This window comes from Harpegnathos saltator, unplaced genomic scaffold, assembly GCF_003227715.2.
Source record: "Harpegnathos saltator strain DR-91 unplaced genomic scaffold, Hsal_v8.6 scaffold835, whole genome shotgun sequence".
Classification (NCBI taxonomy): Eukaryota; Metazoa; Arthropoda; class Insecta; order Hymenoptera; family Formicidae; genus Harpegnathos; species Harpegnathos saltator.
The window spans coordinates 346008-360768 of record NW_020230688.1 but is presented as its reverse complement, the minus strand read 5'-3'; the positions used below and the strand labels follow the sequence as shown (position 1 = coordinate 360768).

The following is a 14761-nucleotide window of genomic DNA, read 5'->3' as shown; positions in this document are numbered from 1 at the left end:
CACTTGTGGTCTGCGGCTTTGGCCAACCTCGGGCCGGTGAGTCGAAATTGTAGACCTTCCGACTGGTAAATGGTATGGAAAGTGAGCGCGCGAGCGTGTTCGCCGGGCGACTCGTATATCGCGAGTCCCGTCGAAGCCGGCGCGCTCGTGATAGCTCGGCGGAAGATTGATGACTGTACGGCAGGTACGAGCGGGTCTTACGTGAAGATATGAAATTTTTTAACGCCCCGTGCCGTCGAGCCGCTACGAGAGGGGGATGCTTTGTAGCGGCGGGTGCCGGTAAACGCGCCGTAAACAAATTGCCCGCTGCCCGACTGGAAATTTATCCCATAGTCCTGATCAGGTTAACCTCATCTGGACATCAGGTCCCACTGAGATAATACTACCGGCTCCTAGTAAGTGTAACGTATCGTGGATATCAGGACCTTAGTAAGGATTCATAGTCAGGTCCTTATTGAGTTACCTTATGGAATCCTTATTACGTTTTTTTTTTTTCTTTCAAATTATGGCTCCTGATTACTCGCCACGGCTATATTCGATGATGACACTAGAAATAAGAAATGACACGCTGAGAATTCTTTCATCTCATTTCCGAATAAAAAGATATTTGCATAAAATAATCCTTTAGATCGCTCGAGCATACTTGTAAAGTTTCGGAAAAGAAACATAAAATGAATGTCATAAGATCATAAAGTATCACAAGGTGACAAGAAGTGTAAAGTAGTGTTAAAGAGAAAAGTTGCATGTCACGTTAATTTTACAACTATTTATTGATTGCTGAAGAAAGGATAGTTTCTATAGCATTTTACAAATATATTCAAGTGATCCGAAGTGTTTTTTCAATGCAAACATCTTTATATTTGATGAAATGACACCCAAAAATTGTTCTGTTAAAACTTGATAATGCAAATCATATTAAGTACAATGAATAAGATCCCGACAGGGACCTGATTAACTGAACCATATTATATATTATACACTAAGTTGGTACATTAAGGTCCTACTGTGGGCCCAATCATTATAACCTGATAAAGGTCTTCCTTACTCATTTGTCGTTAGGACATTATAAGGACTGACTTACTTAGGATTACCTTTCATTCACTCTATTAGGTCCTTATCAATCTTAGGTGAACCTGATCAAAATTTCTAGTTGGGCGCGTGATCGAATGCTCCGCTGCGGCCCGACCCGGCGAATATTCGTGTCTCCGTCTCTCTTTCCCCGGGCCTCGCGGCTGCTCTTCTTAACCTTGGCTCGCGCGAATCGATCGTTTTCCACCGCGCGACCCGATATTTCTCTCCTCCGCCGGACTCCTCGATTGTTCACGGCTGCTTGAGCACGCGGGCGAACGGGCGAGCAGAGATTAAAGCGCACACCCAGTGCGCGGAATCGAGCGGAGCTACGAAAAGCTTCGGCGTGCGTTAATTCAATACCGCAACGAGGCTTTAGGGACAGGCACAGCCGCTGCAACGTAGCCGTAGCGAACATCGGACATGTTACTCCGCTCTAGTAACAAGGGCTCGATACGCTCTATTTATCATCTCGGTGCCACGTACACGTATTGTGTCGTCCGCAGAAAATAATGTTCATCGTGGGCGCGAGGCAGAATTTACACGCGGGGACACGCGTGTGTGCACGCACTTTATCGTTAGCAGATATTTTCGATTACAACGGACGACTCTCATCGTCGGTCGACCGCACCGATCGTTTTAATACTCTGCGCTTTATTCATATTTTTCGCGCCGCGAGACTCTCCATTTCGACGTGTATTTTTATTATAGCTCCTCGAGTCCCAGCGTGACCTTAAGGATAAATGTCATCGCATATATGTCGTATCTTCAAAAACAAAAATATTTTTCGATCGACCCACCGACGCGTTGTGCTATACAATGCTTTGGAAAAAATAATAATTTACTCGCCTCGAGGAGAGGAGAGGCAAACGGAATCTTTATATATCAATCGTTTTCTGATTTCCCTGTAAAATTTCTCTCTTTCCTCCTGAAGCCACTTTTCACATTAAGCTTATGAAACAGCCTGCTTACACTCGTCTGACATTTCTTTGTCAAAATAATGTTAAATTTTTGTAAGTAACATGGACAAGGATTCAAGCGAAGCAGCGAGCAGCTTCGGATATTTTTGGCTGGCAACGTCTCTAGCTTCTGCGAGAACCGATTCTTGTTTCGCGCTGTGTGTTTCGCCCTTTGCGCCTTCGCGATCGATACCGCGATCGTTAATTCACTTGATTATCGACGATGAGGCCGACGCGTTATGATAGCGCCGACCACGAACTCGCATCGCCATCGCATTAATCGCGTTGCGGAATGCAGAGCGCGGGAGGAAGGACGGAGATGACACGGAACGAACGGCCCGTCGAGCGCGGCTCAAATTTCAAACGGACGTGCCAACAATTTTTCACGTTTTGCGCGGGTTATGTCGCGCAGTGACGTTCGGGCAATTTGGCAAGAGCGAGTGTTGAGCTTTCGCCGTAATAAACGCGCCGAGAGCACCGAATATATACATTTTTTTATCGCTTTTGTTCTTATTATCCTCGCGCGGCTACGTAAAGCAGCCAATTCCATAACGCCGGAGCGCTATTTTGACGCCTCCGACGACGGTAACGGCTTATTTACGCCATTGTCATTTGCGAAAAAAGCTGCAAACGAACGGGGCAGCGCATTACGAAATGAAAAACTACGTCGCGGACAGCCGCGCGCGCGCGCGAGAACCCCCTGTCTTTCCCAGCACGGAACAATCGGCCCGCTTCCCGGATTTAATTCGAAAGAGGGAAACACGTGTGTAAAAATAAATTATATCGCACAGTGTGTGTAATACTAAATCAGCCCCGCCGCTTCCATTCGTTCTCCTGCCGCGCCGCGCCGTGAAGCACCATCGAGACGGGAGAGGCGATCTCCGAGGAGTTCCAAGAATTTTCGTAAATCAATCGCGGCGGGATATAATTATATCTGCGCTACGGGCGAAGTGGATCATTAGCGAGAGTGCTAAAGAGCTTCCACCGTAATTAAATCGTCCGTCAATTTTTCTTCCATATCTCTCGATCGCCCGGCGACGAGGCGAGGCGAGGCGAGGTGAGGCGGCGGGCAAGCTCGCTTCGGTCCGAGGAAAAATTTCGCGGGAAAAATTCGCCGTCCGTCTCGACCGCGAGCGCGCGATTCGCCGCTGCGTCGTGCTGGGTGCTGCACGTTCGCGAATTCCTCAGAGAGCCACGCGAGAGGTGCCTGCGGAAGGAGTCGCCGCTCAAAGTCGCCTCGACCCCGCGCCAACTCGAACGCACGTCGTTTCGCCTCGGCTCCGCCGGGGATAGGAATAGGAACGGTTTTAAGTGGCGGTAAATGCGGCCGAAGCCGGAGATGTGAAAGCAAGGTAAACTGCACCGGCGCCTGCGGATTGAACTAGCGCTTTGTACGCAAATACATCCGGCGCGAGTAAACAAGACACCGGAACGGAGCCGAGACGCGCCGCTGAAACGTTCGCGAATTTAACTTCGCCGTACGCACCCGAGCGCGGTCGTCTCTCTTCGTGCTCGCAGTCCGTGTAAAGGTTCTTCTACGCGGCGTCGCTCTCGTCGCCGTGATGTTCGCGAATTTACAACGCGGCCTCGCCTGGCGCCTGGCAATCTCTCCAGGTCTCAGTGATATAAAACTGTGTACACTCCTGTTTCCACATTTATCCATTTTTTCCGATAAAGTTAGAATACGTCGGTGACAGAGGCCGAAATGACGATATACGAGACACCTCTCCGACGTTAAATCTCCATTGGTCCTTCAGGATCCACAGATGATGGACAGTCCAGCTCGACAAAACTGTCCAGACCAGAATTCCGACTGGGGATTACCCATACATCTCGGGCAGCAGTGCAGAATGAAGGTTCTTGGAAAATTCAGGTCCGTTTGAAAGTTTTCACCGAAGAGCCTCAGCTCTTCAGCGTTTCAGGACGCGGAAGTCACAGGAGCTCCGACTACATTTCAGTAAATATCCTCCGCGGGGCATCCGGTGCGAAGGAGCTGAGCGTTCGCAGCGTTGCGCGAGCATGTTCCGATGAGAGCCAGTGTCTTTGATTTCTCTCTCTCTCTCTCTCTCTCTCTCTCTCTCTCTCTCTCTCTCTCTCTCTCTCTCTCTCTCTCTCTCGCGGGCTCCCCCCGAAATAATAAATCGTGCTTTATTCGACGTAATCCGCCTCGGCACGGTCGCACCCTTCGCGAGCACGCGCTGCACTCGTCTGCTCGTTCGTGTCTTCTTTTTCTTCCTATTCAAACCGCCGTGCAGCCGGTAACGTGCGAAGAGCCGAGGCATTCGAGGCGCACCCCATCATCGGCGAGGCCCCAGACGCGACGTAGTCGCGCCGTCGACCTCTCCCGACGAAACGATTAATCCAGAAATCGATCGCCGTAGCGCGGCTACGGTTTACTTACGTGCGAAATGTGCGAATATTTCGGCAGAGCCGCCCCGCATCCCGGAAGAATACGCGGATAATCACGCTAATGAAGTCGCCGTACGCTCGAACGGCCCCGTTCGTGATTACGATAATGGATCCCTCCCGTCCTCGCCGGCGCGGCGCGCTTCGTCAGCGACGCGATAACGCACGCCGGATTGTTACGCAGGTCGCGGTCGCGACGTGTGTTGCGACGGGTAATTCGCTTTCTAAACAGCGGTGTTGTTGCCCTCGCGTACATCGCATCCCTCGGATGTTAATTAAGCTTGCCGTCTTAGAACGCTGTTGGTTTTACGGCAATAAGAATGCCTCCTTCGCAGCGAATTGGCAGCAAAGAGAGAATGGCAGAGTCAGTCGAGGCACTAATGAACGACGAGTTGGCTCCAGCAAGCGAGAACGTCGATTTATGCATCTCTTGCTTATCGGGACTTTGCGGAATTTCCGTTTCGGGAGTTTGCACGACGATTAGACAGGATCCCGACTAGAAATTTTGATCACCTATCACATTGATAAGGAGCCTAATAGGATGAATGAAAGGTAATCCTAAGTAAGTCAGTCCTTATAATTTCCTAACGACAAATGAGTAAGGAAGAGCTTTATAAGGTTATAATGATTGGCTCCGCATTAGGACCTTGATGTACCAACTTAGTGTATGACATTATATGGTTCAGTTAATCAGGTCCTTGTCGGGATCTTATTCATTGTACTTACATACTTAATATGATTTGCATTATCAAGTTTTAACAGAACAATTTTTGGGTGTCATTTCATCAAATATAAAGATGTTTGCACTGAAAAAACACTTCGGATCACTTGAATATATTTGTAAAATGCTATAGAAACTGTCCTTTCTTTAGCAGTCAATAAATAGTTGTAAAATTAACGCGACACGCAACTTTTCTCTTTAACACTACTTTATACTTCTTGTCACCTTGTGATACTTTATGATCTTATGACATTCATTTTATGTTTCTTTTCCGAAACATTTTACAAGTATGCTCGAGCGATCTAAAGTATTATTTCATGCAAATATCTTTTTATTTGGAAATGACATGAAAGAATTCTCAGCGTGTCATTTCTTATTTCTAATGTCATCATCGAATATAGCCGTGGCGAGTAATCAGGAGCCATAATTTGAAAGAAAAAAAAAAAACGTAATAAGGATTCCATAAGGTAACTCAATAAGGACCTGACTATGAATCCTTACTGATATCCACGCTACATGACTTACTAGAATCCGATAGTATTACCTTATTGGAATCTGATGTCCAAATGAGGTTAACCTGATCAGGACCATGGAATAAATTTCTAGTCGGCGTACTTTTCGCCTTGTGTTATTTTATTCGAGAGAGAGAGAAAGAGAGAGAGAGAGAGAGAGAGAGAGAGAGAGAGAGACAACGTTGCGTAATCTATGCGCCCTCACATTCTCAATTACGCCGTTGTATCCGGAGAAAAAGCGGCGCGATAGCCGAGCGTATCGATTTACCGATCTCGCGTTCGCGCGATTCGCCCTTTAAGGTGCGGTGCGGATACTTCGCGGAAATTTTTCCTCTGAGTAAAATGCAAACGAAAACAACGGCGGGACGCCTAGATTAGTCAGTCAGTCTCGTTTGTAGCCCGTTAATTCCGTCCGCGGAGTAACGAGACTGTCGCGACTTATCTCATCCCTCGCGACTGCATTGATCTCTCTTGACCAGCCGCTGCAACCGACAACGCAGGGGGGAGCAGGGGGAAGCCTGAATGCGTTTAACATCCCTCGGTCTTTAATTGTTTCGGTTTTCTGGCCAATTACTTTCCGCCCGCTCGTACCTTTGTAGTCGAGTTTACGCTCGACTTGAACGATATTTTCCACACGCAAAAGAATTTTTAATCGCACTCGCGCTTCCATTTCGAACTCGTCGAAGTTTCGCTGCCGAAAAATCGGCCTCTGCGAGTTCCATCGAGCTTGACGGTAAAATTTGGAAATAACAGTTTCGTTCTACTTTTAGCTTCGATGTACAGTGCGTTAACGTTACAGAGATTACCACTGCCTTGTGTTTGTGCTTCTTCATAATAATAATAATTATCATCGTTCACACAATAGCAACAATCAGTGGATAAATCGATATCCTAATGACCCAGTTGCATTGTTGCGTGTCAAATTAATTAGGTCACCCTGCGCGTGCTCGATTTCAGTGCGCGTTCAACTTCGCTCGGTCTCAACTCGCTGCCACATCAATAAACCCTCGAAGAGACGGAGATTTCATTTAGAAACCAAAGTCCCATACACTCGGCTCCTCTAAACGACATGAAATTTGCCATTTGTAAGTTCTTAAGAGGGCTTCTCGGCAAAGCCGCGGGTTAAACAGAACCGAACCGCTGAATGTACGCTTCAGAGTACCGAATTAGCGCGGAGTGGAATGCTGAGGTCGAAATTAGAATGAAAATTGCAACTCGAGCGCTTGTCCCCGCCTCACCCCCGGAGCGCGACACAGAGACGAGGGAGCGACGCGCGATCGACACGGAAAGGAAATTTCGCGCGACACGCGCGGCGCAGCGCGGGCGGCGGTGTATCGGGAGAAATACCGCGCGCCCGGAATCTCGTCGCGAACGTCAAAGGCCGTTTGTCACGTTGACCGGAACGCGGCAATGTTCACCCGCTGAGTACGGGCGCTAAAACTCGAGAGAAGTGCTTCGAAATTAGTCGAGGGACCGATCCGGGGAAACCGAAGATCGTCGTCGCGGGAGGCAGCGTGGAAATCTACCCGCGCGTCCACGTGCCGCTTCAGCCTGAGCGAGCGCTGAGGGGGTAGGTCGACCCCCTCAGTCCTTCGCGCCCTCGTGCAACACGTTACGAACGTTGCACACGCTACGGTCGATTATTAAGTCTCGTTTAATTTCCAGCCGAAGCAACGCGCGCGCGCGCGCGCTCGTTCGCTCGCGGGCACGAGCGACCGCTCTCGGCAATAACCCGCGTGTGTGCGGAAATTGCGCAGTTTCGCCGTTCGCGCCTCGTTACCGGGGCGCGGTCGAGTTCGTTAACATTTCGCCGAGACCAAGAGCGGCCGCGTGCTCGGAGCATTTCCGCGCGACGCCGCGCAGGTTTAGGTGTAAATCGCGCTCGGCCGCGCCGTCGTAACGCACCGTTTGTCGTATTTAACGCACCTATAAAACCGCGCCGAATTTCCCCCGACGGCGACGGCGACGGCGACGGCGACGGCGACGGTAGAGGCGGCGGCCGACCGCCGCCGCATCGATTTCCTTCCGCCTCGTATTAACGTCTGAACGGGGAAACGAGCAGCGGCCTCGACGCGGCCGCTCCGCCGAGAGTTCCCCGAGCGCCCGGCTGAACGTGTCGCGAAAATGTGGAGCAGGACCGTTAAATGGCTCATTCGCGAGTCAGTGGGGGCGGGGGAGGCGGAAGCGAACAGGGGATACGGTGCATGCACACACCTGGGGGATCCTGCTCGAGGACGAATCGATGTGCGCATTGTGCGAAGATGAGTGTCGCCAGATTGTGACGACCTCCCTCGACCGCGGCTGATTGCTCTATCTTTGTCTCTCTCTCTCTCTCTCTCTCTCTCTCTCTCTCTCTCTCTCTCTGCTCGTGCCACACGGAAATTAGCGCTTCGACATGTGTTCAACAAGTGACGTGCTTCGTTGGAGTGGGTGCTAATAACTTGGAACGATAATTTGTAAAGAAAAGCGAGAGCGAGAGGAGAGGAAGAGAAATAATATAGAATTCTGTACGATTTTATTGCGTATTTTTATGTGAAACATTTATTCCGTTATCAGGATTCCTTTTGGAATTTATTGCGACGCAACGCGAATTTCGTCTGTCGCCAAAAGTAACGCACGTTGTCGGAGCGCGTATTAATTTGGAGCGGTAATTTGCAAAGAGAGGAAGAGAGGCAGAGAGAGACAATTGATCTCGCACGATTTTATTGTGCATTTTATGTGAAACATAACATTTTTCTTATATTTCCCGTTACCAAGGTTCTCTTCGATATTTATCGTGAGGTAATCCGAACGAACTTTATTTTATCGTCGAAAGTGACGTGCGTCGTTGCGGAGTGGGTACTGATAACTCGGAGGGGTAATTTGCAATGAAAATAGAAGAGCGGAGAGAGAGGGAGGGAGAACGAGGAAGCGATAATATATTACTTCGTACAATTTTATTTTCTATCTCACGTGAAACTTTTTTCCTTCACGTATCTCGTGAGATTCATTTCGATATTTATTACAACGCAACCCGAATTCCCTTTGTCGTCGGAGGAGTGCGCACATTCGATCGAATTCTATCGTTAATTCACGTAATTGAGCTCCCTCTTGATCGGTATCGAATGGCTCTCGCGTTTAAATCCGCCTAGCCACGCGGCTGCCGTTTTTGCTCGTGACTCTCGTTCTAATGGTTGCCTTTCGGCTAATGCCTGCAGGTTTTGCGCGGTAACTCCTACACACCCGCCTGTACCAGCCGTTGTTTCTTGCGTCCTCCTCTGTTGCTTGTGTATTATATTAGACGTAATTATTTTATTGAGTTTCGGCAAGTTTGAACACGCCGCGAGCCCTGCACGTTTTAATCGTCGGGCTCCGTTCGTGGAACGGATTTCTGCGAAATACGGAATTATCGCCCTTCATCATCCACGATATCACGCAAAATTGCGGCGGTGAAAAAAAGAAAATGTTTCTTCAATGCAGCGAACATCGTGCGGAAAGTCGAACATATAGAGCAAAAGGCGCGATGAATATTCGAGTCGCCGCTGGGGCGTTTCTAAAATACTACCGGGGTGCTGCTCCGAAAACGTTTGGATAAGCAATAAAAATTGCTTCCCGTATATGTATATCCTCCCTCTCTTTCTCTCTCGTTACAATACGCTCGACAACCACGTGCACGTGTCATTCTTCTCAACATTAAACAGTCGCCTTGTTATACGTATTAAACCGCGACCCAAAAATAAGCGGACGCGGCCGACAAGGTGTACACCATTCGGACTCCATTCGCGGATTCTATTTGTCCGGTCCACTTGACGTACACGTCGAGGGGAAATTCGCGAATACCTGGAAGAGAGTCAAACGCGCGCGCCATACGCGTAGGAGTACTCTCGAGCTCGAGGCCGAGCAAAACAAGCGAAGAGCACACAGGAAAAGCAGCACGTGGGAAGTATGAAAACAAAACCAAGGGTGACCGTTGAAGGTTTAAAGCGTCCGTCTCGGCTGAGCGTCACTGAGGCGCGCCGTTTCCCCCACCCTTCACCTGCGCCTCGCTGCCTGGCGTCGCGCGTCTCGCTGGCAGTCAGCGGCGGGCGCTCGTGGTGTGCGTATCGTGCTGTAACGCGGGGTAGTGTTTTCGCCCCCTTCTACCTCTCCCCTGCTCTCTCGCTCGCTCTCTTTTCCTCTTTCTCTTTCCTTCTTTCTTTCTCTTTCTCTCTCTCACTTTCTCTCTCTCTCTATATATACATATATATCTGTCCGCTTTCCCACGTCATTCGTAGTCGCAGCGTTCGAACGACGACAGTGATTTTCCGCGCGACGCTCGCACCGACGTCGCGACGCGACGCGACGCGACGCGACGTGCCGCGTCGAGCACGTGCCGCCGCGGGGAGGTTCTCGACGTTGTCGGGCAGGACGATCCGAATCCGAATCCGGAGCACGTCTCCTCGGTTGCGCGCTCCGTTCGCGCTCGGTGCGTTTGTTTTGACATGTGTGTGAGCTGCCATATTGGATTACCGCATCGCCGCCGCGCTGCTGCTCCTGCTGCCTCTGCTATCGTCGTCATCGCGGCCTCGACAGCCACGTACCGGGACTTCGCCATTGAGAAAGGTGAGAGACACAATGTGCCGATGACGCTCTGTCGCGCGCGCGGCTGCCCTTCTCGCGAAGGGACGCCGAAAGGCGTCGTCCTCTCCTCGTCGTACGTGCACGCGCACGAAAGTGTACGGCGTTTTCGGGCCCGCTCAATAACGAGCATCGCCGCGACGCCGTCGTCGTTGTCGTTGCTGCCGCCGCAAGGATGTGCGTTCTCGGCGACGCGCGCGTTTCAGCGCTAAATGCGTATGAAAAACTCGCTGGATTTTTGCCGACGTGCGCGCATCGTCGTCGTCGTCGTCGACGTCGGAATACGTCGGGGCGTACGGGCGCGTTTATAAATCATGGACGGCTGGTTAGCCGTCTCGCGCTCGAATCGCGCGGTTTCGAGGCGAATACACAGTCAACATTGTGGGAGCGCGAGGCGAAACAAAGTCGAAGCTCATCTGCGACACGCGAGACGCGCGCGAAATGGCGCGACCGTTCCGCTTGTGTCCAAAGTCGTGGAGTCTTATTTTCGCGGCCGCTCTCGGCTGTGCCGCCGATGACGCTCTCCGGTGATACTTGAGCTGCGTATCTCTTTCTCAGTCTGCCAACGCCTTTTTACGCCGAGTTCGACCTTGTTATTGCGCCGAATCTAAATTTAAATCCCTATTTGTCTGCTTACTCTCGACTATCTTGCTATCTTTGCCTTCACTACCCCGCTTCCTTCTCTCTCTTTTCGCTCGAAGCTCCAAGTTCTACCGAAATTTTCTCACGAAACATGATAATGCGGACAAACTATAAAATAATTTGTTATACACACACACACACACACACACACACATGCATATATACATACACAGATATACACGTTACATATTTATTAATTTTTAAGCTCCAACGCGAAGGGAACCACTGTAATTAGTTATTTGTTAATTTAGTAATTTGGGACGACTATATATATATATCTTACGTTACACCTAATTTCGAAATTTCTTTCTCGTTCAAGTTCGATGAAACTGACAGAGCCAGTGTAGAAGTCAAATTTCTACTTGGATTCTCTCGGTCGCTTTTCGTTTTCATATATTTCAACCATATTGAATGTGACTTCAACTCGAGACGCATTTAACGCTTAAATGCAGCTCACAATTCATTTTGCACTTCGCGTCGCAACACGTCGCGCGCTAACCTGTTATTGAGGAAATAAGACATTTCCGGGAATTTGATTTGATTCCAAAGATCTCACCGTAAATATTTACATCGGGATACGCGAGTACACGCGCGTTGTTTACGTATGTGTGTGTGTGTGTGTTTATATCTATTGCCAATGTCCTCATCAATGTTTCATCAGTGGAGTGACATGTCGTTTTCAGCCGGTAGACCATAAAGTTCCCCCTTTCCGTTTTCACGACGAAAGCAGATGTGATATCTTTCAGGATGGTTACGCTTCTGAAAATAGGGCTCGAAATTGGACGGGGAAAAACTTCACGTTTGCTCGTGCGCCCGGCAGAGCGTCCGAAATTTCGAAAGACGTGTTTGGCGTTTCGATCGGCGGAAGCCTCGCTCTGGACGATTAAAGACCGTCACACACAAATGAACGTAAGCAGTAAGACGTAAGTAAAGAAACTGACCAATCACAATCGATTGTTCTCGTAAGTTTTAAAATAGCGTCCTTAAATTTCGATTGTGATTGGTCTCGATTTGCTGCTTACTGCTTACGTCTTACTGCTTAAGTTCGTTTGTGTGCGATGGCCTTTAGACGCGCTGTCGTCCGGTGATTGCACGACGTTATTTTCCTCTCGCGGACAAACGCCGAGCGCAAGTTTGTCCGCTTCAGACGTTTATACACACGCGTCGCGCTCTCTAATCGTTTACGACCCTTGCCTCGGCATAAACGCCGTACCGTACGCGCTCCGATATGGATCTCAAAATGAATGCCGGTCCCTTTAACCGGCTGTATTTACGAGGCATTACGAACGCAGCGGAGGTCGAGCATTGTAACGAGGACGACGTGATTTTGCGTCAAATTCGTCGTGCTCTCCGGCGGCGCGCGGCTTGAGCGCAAATATTTACGCCGATATTAAGCGGCGAAAGGTTCGACTCATCCTCTTCATCCCCGCGAACGGGATGAATAAAAAATCCGACGCATTCATCGCGATCGTGCGTGCTGCTTCAAACGCGCGTTTCCGCCATTTTTCGGACCGCTCGGGTTTCCCGAAGCTGCAAACAACAAAACTATCCCTTCGACTCGTTCGGAAAATTCGCAAAAATTTCCACACACACACACACACACACACACATATATATCGTTGTTTTTCCAAGTCCCCCAGATTTCCGATCGATAGTCGCTCGACGAAATCTCGCCGACTCGCGCGCGTGCACATTCCAGCGGACCGATAGGAATCTAATCTCGACAATTGGAGTGTGTCGAGGAAGACGACGATCGCGCGACGCGTGGAAGCGCAGCGCGGCGCGGTGCGGCGCGGCCGGGAAACGTTGCGCGCTATTTTCGATGATTACGAGTCGTGAGCGAGAAGTGAATGTTCCTTCGCGGCCGGCAGCGACTGGTTCTCTGGCCGGGGCTGGGAGCGGGGGGAGGGGGATCGGTTCCGGCGTCGTAATCCGCGCGCGGTCTCTCTCGTTACATAACGCAATTACGCCTCGGTGATCCGAGGTAATGGCGCTGAATCACACACGAACACACACCTCCCGCTCGTTGACGACTCGCGAGCGCGCGCCGCTTTTATAATAACGTGATATCACTCGCGAAGGTGCTCTCGCGAATGACGACGACGATTCTCCCGCTGAATGCGTCATTCATCAGCGCGTCTGCGTCGGACGTCGCACATGCCGGCGATAAATCCGGCGGCCAGCTACCGATCGCGCCGATCCATTCAGCCTGTCCGGCCGAGCTCTCTCGTCGTTTTTGCGACCGCGAGAAGAGCGGCTCGCAAGTTGGCCGTTATCGCGCCGTTATTTGCGGAAATCAAATTCTACCGTATTGTGCGCGCGCGAATCTCGCGCGAGGGCCTCTTTGCGTCTGCTCTCTCTCTCTCTCTCTCTCCCTCTCTCCTTCTTTCCCCCTATCCCCCCTCTCTCTCTTTCTCTCCCTCCATCCCTCCCTCTCTCTCTCTCTCTCTCTCTCTCCCCCCCCTCTCTCTCTCTCTCTCGTGGAGCCGTTCCAAAGACATCGCTTTGAAGTCACTCCTAAACTCGTCCGGTCGACATTGATACAATCTTGCCTTTGTGTTGTAATAATCTTACGCGACAATGTGCGCGCCGTTTTCACGGCGAGATCTCTTGTCCATCTGTCGCGCACATGCTTTCGGAAAATTGTAGCGACGTAAGAACGTCGGATTCGTGCAGCCGAAGCACCCGAGATTACTTTCGGTTGCAATAAGTTTAACCGGTTAAATTATCGATCTCTCCTCGAGTCCCGGCGTACTCTCAGCTCCGCAAATCCGCACAGACAAGCGGTGCTGCAAATAGATAATGGATAAATTGGTTGCGAGGTACCGCGATATGCAAGGTACCTCGTCTCGGCAAACTTCGCTCCAACGACGTAGAATGAAACGCATACAGACACGTGCACACAGTATGCAAATGCGTTCTTAAATAAAATTTTCGGTATTGTCCTGCGCTCGAGCACTGCGCTGAGAGGCGAGCGGCTCGCTCTGTTTGCCGGTTTCCTCACGTGCCCTCGACCGTTTGGTCTCCGATTTAACGATACAGATCGCGCGGAAAAAGGACGCCGTTGCTCCGAATGCAACACGACGAACGTGCAAACGACAACAGAGAGGGTCGGCTTCTCTTCGTCGTCTCTCTCTCTCTCTCTCTCTCTCTCTCTCTCTCTCTCTCTCTCTCTCTCTCTCTCTCTCTCTCTCTCTCTCTCTCTCTCTCTCTCTCTCTCTCTCTCTCTCTCTCTCTCTCTCTCTCTCTCTCTCTCTCTCTCGCCTCTCTCTCTCTCTCCTCTCTCTCTCTCTCTCTCTCTCTCTCTCTCTCTCTCTCTCGCGTTCTCGCTCTCGCTCTCGCTCTCGCTGTCGCTCCTCTTTCTTTCTCACGTTTGCGCCCAGCCACCGGCGGTAATGTTTTTCGCCGGCCGGTGCTTTTGCAACGGGCAGAAATAAAGGAGATCGCAAGCGATCCGCGGTCGTAAGGTTACGGTCGTGGCTTAAAATTAGACTCGGTGCGCGCTCGCGATTCATTTGCGACGACTCGTATTCATCTTCCTCCAGTCACTCCGTTTCGCCGCGGGAACAAAGGAAGGCAACGAGCCTGAAAGCAAAACGCGGAGGAGGCGAGAGGAACGGCGGCGGCGGCGGCCGAGAGAGAAAGAATGAGAGGAAGTAGCGTGCGTGCGTGCGTGCGTGCGTGTGTGTGTGCGCGCGCGCGCACGTTCGCTCGTTTCGTGCGTGACGGGAAAGAGCGCGAAGGGAAGGGAAGGGCCGAAGACGCAGATGTGCGCCTGGGGTTTGCACTCGGATTTAAATACGCGCGTACACACGTAATCCCCGGAATCCCGTAATCAAGCCGTCATAAAAGGTTTC

At 50.5% G+C, this 14761-nt stretch overlaps 1 protein-coding gene across 2 annotated transcripts in view; it reads left to right on the top strand.

The window, feature by feature from the left end:
• LOC105192351 (uncharacterized) overlaps positions 1 to 14761 on the top strand; it is a 277535-nt gene that overhangs the window by 47287 nt on the left and 215487 nt on the right. The window contains exon 1 of one of the 2 annotated variants that reach the window (XM_025307167.1): positions 9723 to 10247. The exons of the other annotated variant lie outside the window; for it this stretch is intronic. The gene's annotated coding sequence lies outside the window, so the exon portion shown is untranslated. Of the gene's footprint in view, positions 1 to 9722; positions 10248 to 14761 lie in introns of those variants that run through there. 2 annotated transcript variants of the gene reach the window in all.